We start from the raw sequence: 9,751 nt of genomic DNA on the forward strand, positions 1-9,751 counted from the left end.
AAGTGGGGATAAGAATTGATCACCAGGGAACTTTCCACTAATACTCTTGGACACATTTCTTTGCTGATCCATGTTTTTACAGAACAATAAAGGAGGTTAGTCTTAATCTCATATCTTCCTGTCCACAAAATGATAAACCTTTATCTCCTTGAAGTAATTCACCCTGCTTTCCGATCAACCCTAGTCTCCTTTGACTGATGGGATTTTGTTCTCATATCCCCTTTGGCAATTGAGAATATCAAGAGAGATATTAGTCTTCTTGCGTCTGACTTTCTTGTGGGGGAGAATGCTCGTGGTCCAGAATTAATGTGTCATTTGATTTAATGTGTGGTTCCTGATAGAACCATAGACACTCCATTCAATCATTAAGAAAGGAAAAGGTGAGAGATAGCCTTACACTGGCCTGTGTCTAGCCAAACTTAGAGAATTGTAAAATGTTAGAACTAAGGGTAACTTAAGTGGTCTTCTAGTCTACCTGATTTATTATGTAGATAAGGAAATGGAGGCCTAGAGAGACTGATTTATCCACATGTCACAAAGTGAGTTAGTCTCACAAAGTTGAGACTAGAAGCCACGTTTCCCAGAGTCCCAGTTGATTCAGTTCAATTCAGCAAATACAACAAACATTTATTAAGCACCTACTATGTCCAGATTACTGCACTATGTGCTTGGAGAGATAGAGACAAGAAATTTAGATGAGATATGGCCATCAATCTATTACCTTCCATCTATCCTGAATATACCACATATAATAAGTATGTGTGTATGCATATATACCTGTTTATTTACCTGTTCCTTCCCCACCCCCACCATTTTAAAATGTGAGCTCCTTAAAGGAAAGGACTCTTTTTGTCTTTCTTTGTATCTCTAGGGATTAGCACAGTGCCTGACTAAATGCTTAATAAATACTTGTTGACTGACTATTAGGGGAGAGTAAGTCACAAACACAAATAACCATACTTGAGTGTATACTAAAATGGAGCTATGGTTTCACCAGGGTAGGTATTTAAGTCCTCTCAACATGTTGAATGTCTTCCTCTGGTAAATATTTCATGGATAAGGTATGGGATCTAGGCCATCCATCCATTCTACTTCTCACTTTCATGGAAGGCCATGGAACCAATAACTATATACAACAATATAGGGTGAGTAATTCAGAGGAATTAGAAACAAAATGCTTTGTGAGGCCCCAGGGTGAATACTGGGCCAGACTGGAGGGACTGATAAAGGGTTAATAATGGAGGAAGCGACAAATTTAAGTGGAGGGTGTTTTTTTGTTTTTGTTTTTGCATTTTAAGACTGAATCTCCTCATCTCTCCAGGCCTGGAAGAGCAGGTGCTATTCCCAACTTGACCCCATTACTGACTAGCACAGTCCAATTTGATCTTCCACTCCTGGTTGCTCTCCACATTCATATTGAACTTAGTATGGACATCTGATTGGCACGCTCACTACTGCTTAAACTCCCAAACTTAAGAAATATGCCAGCTTCGGCCTCTCCTGTAGCTGAGATTACAGTAGAAAGGTCAAAACACTCAGCCTACACCCCACAACATTCCCAAATGAGCCATAGCTAGATTAAAATGTAATTGGGAAGCATTTAACAAAATAAATAAAAATACAATAAAATACAGATAATATTAATCTGTGGTTTTCTAAGTCAAAACACTGTCTATGAGGATCTTCACATATGGTTTAGTGGCTTCTGCTTCTATTTGAGCTTGATACCTCTGGATCTAGGAGTATGCCACCAGGCCCAAATGAATCAAACTCTAGAGGATGACCAGGATTCATCTGGCAAGAGGAGGTAGGGGAGGTTCAGGCAAAAGAAATAACAGGAGGAACAAAGGCATGGAGGTGGAAAAACAGACTGTTAACACATATTTGAGCTTTACTGGGATATTAAACACATGCTATGAAATAATATGAGATATCTGTATGAGGCTGGTGTCAATTGTGGGAGACCTTGAATGGAGATGAAATTTACTCAATGCAATAGGGAGCCATCGGAGACTTTTGAGGAGAGGAGTGTTATGACCAGATTTCTATGTAAAGTCAATTATTCTGGCAAATTAATGAAAAAAAAAGTGGAGGAGAGAAAGGAGGCAGGAAGATTCAAGGCTATATAGGTCTTGCACTATGTTCCTGTGAAGACACCCTGGGGTTCTAGATGACACTGACTGACCCTGGTACTAATCCTGTTGAGATAACAAGTAAGTCCTTGAGAGGAAGGAAAGAGACATCAGAATTTCAGCTCAAGGGCTTAAAAAAAAGAATCATTAACCGTTCTTGAGTTCAGTTAGACCAGTTTTATAGCTGGAGAAACACAGGCCCAGGGAGAAATGCCTGCCAAAGACAAAAGTAGAAAGAAAAGATATTCTTCCCCAATCTGGCTTTCCTGGGTATGTCTCACTGACATGTGTGATATCATGGAAAGAGACCTGGCTCTGGATTCAGAGCACCTGGGTTCAAATTCCATCTCTGATGCTTACTACCCAAATAACCTTGGACAAATCATTTGACTTAAGTGGAGCTCATTTTCTTCATCTGTAAAATGAAGGACTATGGAGCTGCTATGTGGCACAGTGGATAGAGCACCAGCCCCAAAGTCAGGAGGACCTGAGTTCAAATCCAGCCTCCGACCAAACACTTGACGCTTACTAGCTGTGTGATCTTGGGCAAGTCACTTAACCCCAATTGCCTGAAATAAAATAAAAAATTTAATTTTTTTTTTAAATGAAGGACTAGATGGAATTTGTGTGATATAGGTATTAATTATGCTTTTAATACATGATAGGAATCTCCTGTAAATCCAACTGGACCAGAGTTTGGTTGGGTTTTTTCCCCCTTGGCTTAGTACCTTTACAACCAGTTCAATTAACTTTTTCTGAAACTGAATTATTTATGATCTCTTTTTGCTGTTTTGTTAACTTGGGCATTTTGTGTTTCTGTAGATAATACTCCACTTCTTTTAGATGTTCAAACTGATGACCATATGACTATATTTATGGCAATTTCTTTTCATTTCTTTGCTGTGGTTTCACTTTGCTCAATTTTTTTTTCTGTTGTTGCTAATTTGATTTTTCTCCCTTTTCTTTTTAAACAAGTTAGCTAAAGTTGTATTGATTTTGCTGATCTTTTCAAAGAATCAGGTATAATTTTTGCTTATCTTTGGAAACATTAAAATGTTGTGGAAATGTGGGTTCTTATTTTTTCCTTGCCTCAAGATCATCCTTCTTGTGAAGAACAGATGATGTTCCAATTTTGCAGGTGGAGAAACTGAGGCACAGAGATGTAAACATTCCAGAAAAGATTTCCAGGACATTGCAATAGACTTTTAACATTAGAATATTGCTTTCAAACAAGAAAGCCTGTATATCTAGACACAACTGAGGGTTTAGGGAAAAAGAAACCATTGCAACCCAGAGGCATATGGGGGGAAAAACAGTCCAGAGAAGGGTATGAAAGCTCCCAAATTGCTGAAATTCTGTAATTGACTGAAAGTATCATTGCCCAGGCCCACATCCCAGATAAATTGTAATACAGGTAATGAATTTTCCATTCATTTTGTAGCTTATTTCATTTACATCTTCCCAAGGCCAATAAATCTGAGCATTACAGCTGATTTGATATGTGATGCAGACAGTCTAATTAAGGACAGCGTATTTTATCAGCCTCTCTCAATTTTCCTTTTTCTGGTCAACGATTTTTTTATGCTGGAATTGAGCTTTTTTTTATTCATAAGGGCGTTATTCTGATTTATCACTGCCACATTAACTGAACAGCCAATGAAGGCTTGCAGGCTGAACTCGACTGAAAAATATCTCATTTCTCCTAGGTAGCAAAATAAGAAAAACCAGATGGGAAATAGATTTCTGAGTTCCAGGGTCCATGGCCTGCCCTGAATTATCTAAAGTATAGTCTGCTTCTGTTTCCCGGCTTGCAGGGCTTAGACCTAAGGAAGGCTACAGAAGCAACCCTAGACCCCTGAATTCACCATCCAAGTGACAGTCTTTGAGTGGAGGGTTTGGTTTCAGGAGGTAAGCCCCTCTTGCCATTTATTAAAGTCAGTCGAAGGAAAAGTCTTCAGTGTATAAACTGATAGGTACCTGGAGCTTATTCATTCAATTCACTTTAATAAAAATGTATTGTACTATCCAAGACCTTATCCTAAGACATGAGGACAAAGGGAATAAAACTTGGTCCTTACCATGTCCTCAGTGAACTTACGGGTCAGCAGGAGGAGGAATATGCCATTGACCTAAACCAATGTAATACCAAGTAGTTCAAGAAAGTTTAGTAAAGAATACTATGGGGGCAAGAGGAAGCAAGACTCACTTCTGGATGGTGGCAGAGGATAACAATAAAACAGCAAAGTCATTATTAAGCACCTGCTGCTATATGTCGGGCACCAGGCTAGGCACCAGGAATACAAAGATAAAAATGAAACAGTCGCTTCCCTCAAGGAGCTTGTGTTCTAGTAGAGATATAAAATATGCATACATAGGAATACGTAAAATAGCTACAAGGTAAATGGGGGAAGCACTAGTATCTGGAAGGAAAAGCTTTTGGTATGTGAGCTGAGTCTTGAAAGAAACAAGGCATTTTAAGAAGAACAGGGGGGGTACATTCCAGGTTTGAGGTACGGCCAGTGCAAAAGCATGATGAAAGGCTCACAGGATTATGAATATAAAACTAGGAGGGACCTTGTGGGTTATCTATGTCAGCCTTTTTATATTATAGATGAGGAAACAGTTGCAGAAAGTTTCCATGATCCCCGAGACCACAAAAATATCATGTAGCAGAGTCAGAATGTGAACCAAGGTCTTTGGATATCAAACCCTACCCCACAATGCATTCAAGGTGTGTGAATTTCATTCAGTAGGTAGTGGAGAAAAGCACTAAGCTGATTTTTTAAAACTGACCTCAGAGGAGATTGACATACAAACATTGGTGACAGAGGAGAGCTGTGCAGTAAGTAAATTACTTGGCATTGATACACAGTACAGACAGGAAGGGAGAAAAATTTCAGGAAGGGAGACCAGTTAAGAAGTACAATGAAGAAAAATGGCAATGCAGGTCTGAACAAGAGAGAAAATGGTAGATAAGAGTAAGACGCATCATGGTGTGATGGAAAGGGCACTAGGCTTAAAGTCCTTATTAGCTGCATGACCTTAGGAAAATCGGATGCCCTTGTAGATTTCTTCTTCTGTAAAAGGAGGAAGTTGATGTAGGTGACCTCTAAATTCTCTTCTAGCTTTAAATCCCATAAGCCTTCAATCTATAATACTCTAACCCTTCCCCCAAAATGTAGAATTGATAGGCTAATGATTAGACATAGAGATGTCAATCAACAAGCATTCATTAAGCACCAACTATATGCCAGGCACTGTGGATACAAAGAAAGGCAAAAAAAAAAGTCAAAACCCCCAAACCAGTCACTGCTCCTACATACAGCGAATAATTATGCACCAACAAGATACATATAGGATAAACTGGGAGGGTGAAAAAGCAAGAGGGAGAGGAAAGAGAGAATCTAGGCTTGGGGAAATACTAGAAGTTGGGAGAGAAGAGTTTTGTGTGCCTGGAACAGCAAGAAGGCCGGTGCCCCTGGATCTCAAAGTACATTGGGGGAAGTAAAGTGTAAGAAAACTCAAAAGGTAGGAAAAGACCAGGTCCTGAAGGGCGTGGGGTTGTGGGAGAGGAACAAGTCAAATATCATAGAATCTTAAATATTGGAAGGAACCACAGAGGAACCACTCACTTAGTCCAGCCTGTATCTAAATAGCAATTCTCCCCCATCCTGCAACATCTCAGGCATGTGGTAATTGAATTTGAAGATTTCTGGTGATGTGGGAATGCACTCTATCACAATTGCCCATTTCACTTTTAAATAGCTCTGATTGTTAAAAGGACTTTCCATTTCCTGAGCAGAAATCAACAAGTCTGCCATTTAGAATCACAAGATTACAAACCTGTAATCCCAAGGGGCCTTAGAAGATGTCTGGTCCAAGGCTCTCCTTTTGCAGAGGGGGAACCAGAAGCCTGGAGAGGTAAGTTGACATGACAAAGGTGACAGGTAGCAAGTGGCTGAGCCAGGAGCTCAGATTCTCTGGGTCCAAATTCAGCACTCTTTCCATTCTTCTGCCCATTTCCTAGTTCTCTTTGCTATCTTCCACATGATGTCTCTTCAAATAACCAGGAACATCTACCCTGTTCTCCCTCTTCCTTCCCCAGTAAGTCTTTTCTTCTCCAGGCTTTACACCTCCGGTTCCTTCAGCTAACCCTCATGCCTGATAGGTACAGTTTTAGTCCCTTTCGCCATCCTGCTCACTCTACTCTGTACATGCTCCAGTTTGTTGGTCATATAACCCCAAGGGTTTCAGCCCAGATGACTAAGAAAATGGTGGATCGATTATTAGACACTGGGAAATTGTAAGGTTTAGTCAGTTTGGGAGGAAAGATGATGAGTTTAGTTTGGGTCATGTTGAATTTAAGGCACTATTAAAATATCTAAGCAGAGACATCTCATAGAAAGAAGTCTTGTGAGACTAACCTTGTTTCTTTTTCTTTTTTCATTTTAACAGTTACTAACTGGTAGATCACAGAAATGCTGTAGGTACAGTTTATTAGATTTAGACTGCTAAGTGGCACAGTGGCTAGGTCCCTGGATTTGAACTCAAGGAGACCTGAATGAAAATCCTGCCTCAGACATTTACTGGCTGTGACCCTGGGCAATCAATTAATTAATCTGGGCCTCATTTTCCTCATTTGTGAAACGGTAGTCAGTAACAGCTTCTACCTCTTAGAGTGGTTGTGAGGATCAAATGAGATGAGAACATATTATGTAAAGCTCTTAGAATATAATTTCATTTGCATTATTGGTGGAGCTGTGAATTAGTTATGACTATTTTAGAAAGCAATTTGAAATCATGTAAATAAAGCAATCAAAATGTCCATATACTTTGACTAGGCTTACACCCCAAAGAGGACAGAAATTCACTGAAGAAAAGAACTCCTTAAAAAAGCAGAATTGGTCAAATGGAAAAAGAGATAAAAAAGCTCATGGAAGAAAAAAATTCCTTAAAATTAGAAGTTAAAGAGGCAGCTAGGTGGCGCAGTGGATACAGCACCGGCCCTGAAATCAGGAGGACCTGAGTTCAAATACAGCCTCAGACCAAACACTTAACACTTACTAGCTATGTGACCCTGGGCAAGTCACTTAGCCCCAATTGCCAAAAAATAAATAAATTTTTAAAAATTAGAAGTTAATTTACTCCATCAAGAAACAATAAAACAAAGTCAAAAGAATGAAAAAAGGAGAAGAAAATGTCAAATATTTTATCAGAAAAACAACTGACCTGGAAAATAGATCGAGGAGAGAAAATTTAAGAAGTATTTGACTGCTTGAAAGCCATGATCAAAAAAAGAGCTTAGATAACATTTAGAGTGAAGGGGAAATAGGGGTGGAGGGACAGGCAATGCTTGAACCCTTCTTTGGAACTGGTTCAAAGAGAGAAGAATATAGATGCACACTTAGTTGGGTATAGAAATCTATTGACTCAATAGGGAAATAAGAGTAGAAGGGGATAAAAGATGGGATGGGGGTGAGGGGATGAAGGAAGGGTAGATTAAGAGAGGCAGTGATCAGAAGAAAAATATCCTTGAGGAGAGACAAGATAAAAAGAGAGTAAAGGATAAACAAAAGAAAATGGGAAAGGGGCAAAATACACAGTAATCATAACTAAGAATGAGATAAGCTCACTCATAAAATAGAAGCAGATAACAGAATGGATTAGAAACCAGAATCTAACTATACTGTTTATGAGACACACAACAAAAGCAAAAACAGACCTAATTAAAAGAGATAATCAGGGAAACTACATTTTCCTAAAAGGTACCATATTCAGTGAAGAAATATCAAAATTTTCTACTGCAAGTTTCTCTGATAAAGGCTATATTATTGAAATATTTAGAAAACTGAGTCAGATTTATAAAAACAAAAGCCATTCTCCAACTGATAAATTATCAAAGTTTACGAACAGGGAACTTTCAGAAGAAGAAATCAAAGCTATTTATAGTTATATGAAAAAATGTTCTAAATGATTTTTGATTAGGGAAATGTAAATTAAAATAACTCTGAGGTACCATTTTATACCTATCAGAAATGACAAATGCTGGAAGGGTTGAGGAAAAATAGTTGCACTAAAAAAAATTGTTGGTGGAGTTATGAGCTAGTCCAATCATTCTGAAAATAGTTTGGAATGATGCCCAAAGGACTACAAAACTATGCATATGCTTTGACTTGGCACTACTACTACAAGGTCTATACCCACAAAGAGATCAAAGAAAAAGGAGAAGGACCTTTTTGTACCTAAATATACATATATAGAGATAGATAGGTAGATATAGATATAGATACACACACACACACACACACACACATATGGCAACTCTTCTGGTGGTAAAGAATTGGAAATTGAGGGGCTGCCCATCAATTGGGAATGACTGAACAAGTTGTGGCATGTGATTGTGATGGAGTACTGCTGTGCTGTAAAAAAATGATGAGGGGGGTGGTTTCAGAGAAAACACGTGGGAAGACATATGAACTGATGCAAAATGGAATGAAAAGAACTGGGAGATCATTGTGCACAGTAACAGCTATGTTGTAATGATGTAACCATAAAAGACTTGTCTACTCTGATCTATACAATGATCTAACACAGTTCCAAAGAATTCATGATGAAAAAATGCCATGCACCTACAGAGAAAACTGATCAGTTAAGTGCAAATCGAAGTCTAACTTTCTTGCAATTTTTTTTAATATGGCTAATATGGAAATATATTTCACATGTATAATTGATATCATTTTGTTTACCTTCTTACTGGGTGGGGGAGGGATGAAAAAGGGGGAGAGTATGTGGAACTCAAAATTTAAAAAGAAAAGAATTAAAAATAAATAATTTTTAAAAAATATATTATTTGTTATAGGATGGCTTTTTGGGAGGAGGGAGAAGAGACATTGGGGAAAATTCTGATAATGTAAAAAGAACAAAAAAACTTAAAAATTTATTTTAACATGAACAGGAATTGTTTTATCCTTTTTTATTTATAACTATCTTTTTTTAATGCATTCCCTGATACAAATAGGAGCTTAATAAATGTTGATTTGTAAAATGTTAAATGATAGATAATTACTAGCTGGTTATCATTTTAGCAAAGCATTTATAGAGTATCTGAGGATATTCTTGTGGGGGGGGGATGAAGAGAAGGGAGTTAGACAATAATACAGATGAATTCAGGACTGGATAAATGGCCAGATTCAAAGGCCAGCCTAATGGTTAGTGTCACCTTGGAAGGAGGCCTCCAGCAGATTGATTGCCTCAGGGATATTTGTTTGGCCCTGTGCTGGTTAATTTTTTTCCCCCAATAACTTAGATGAAGGCATAAATGACAAGCCTATCAAATCACATTTGACACAAAAGCAGAAGGGATAGCTAACACACTGCATGACAGAAATAGTATACAAGATGATCTTTACAAGCTAGAGAATTGGGTTGTGCCTAATAGAGACAAATGTAAAATTTTTTTTGTTGTAGCTCAGTCATGTCCAACTCTTCAGGACCCCATTTGGGGTTTTCTTGGCAAAGATACTGGAGTGGTTTGCCATTTCCTTCTCCAGTTCATTTTACATATGAGGAAACTAAGGTAAACAAGGTTAAATGACTTGCCCAAGGTCACACAGCTAGTA

Source organism: Phascolarctos cinereus, unplaced genomic scaffold, assembly GCF_003287225.1.
Source record: "Phascolarctos cinereus isolate Bilbo 61053 unplaced genomic scaffold, phaCin_HiC Scaffold_5;HRSCAF=322, whole genome shotgun sequence".
NCBI classification, from domain to species: Eukaryota; Metazoa; Chordata; class Mammalia; order Diprotodontia; family Phascolarctidae; genus Phascolarctos; species Phascolarctos cinereus.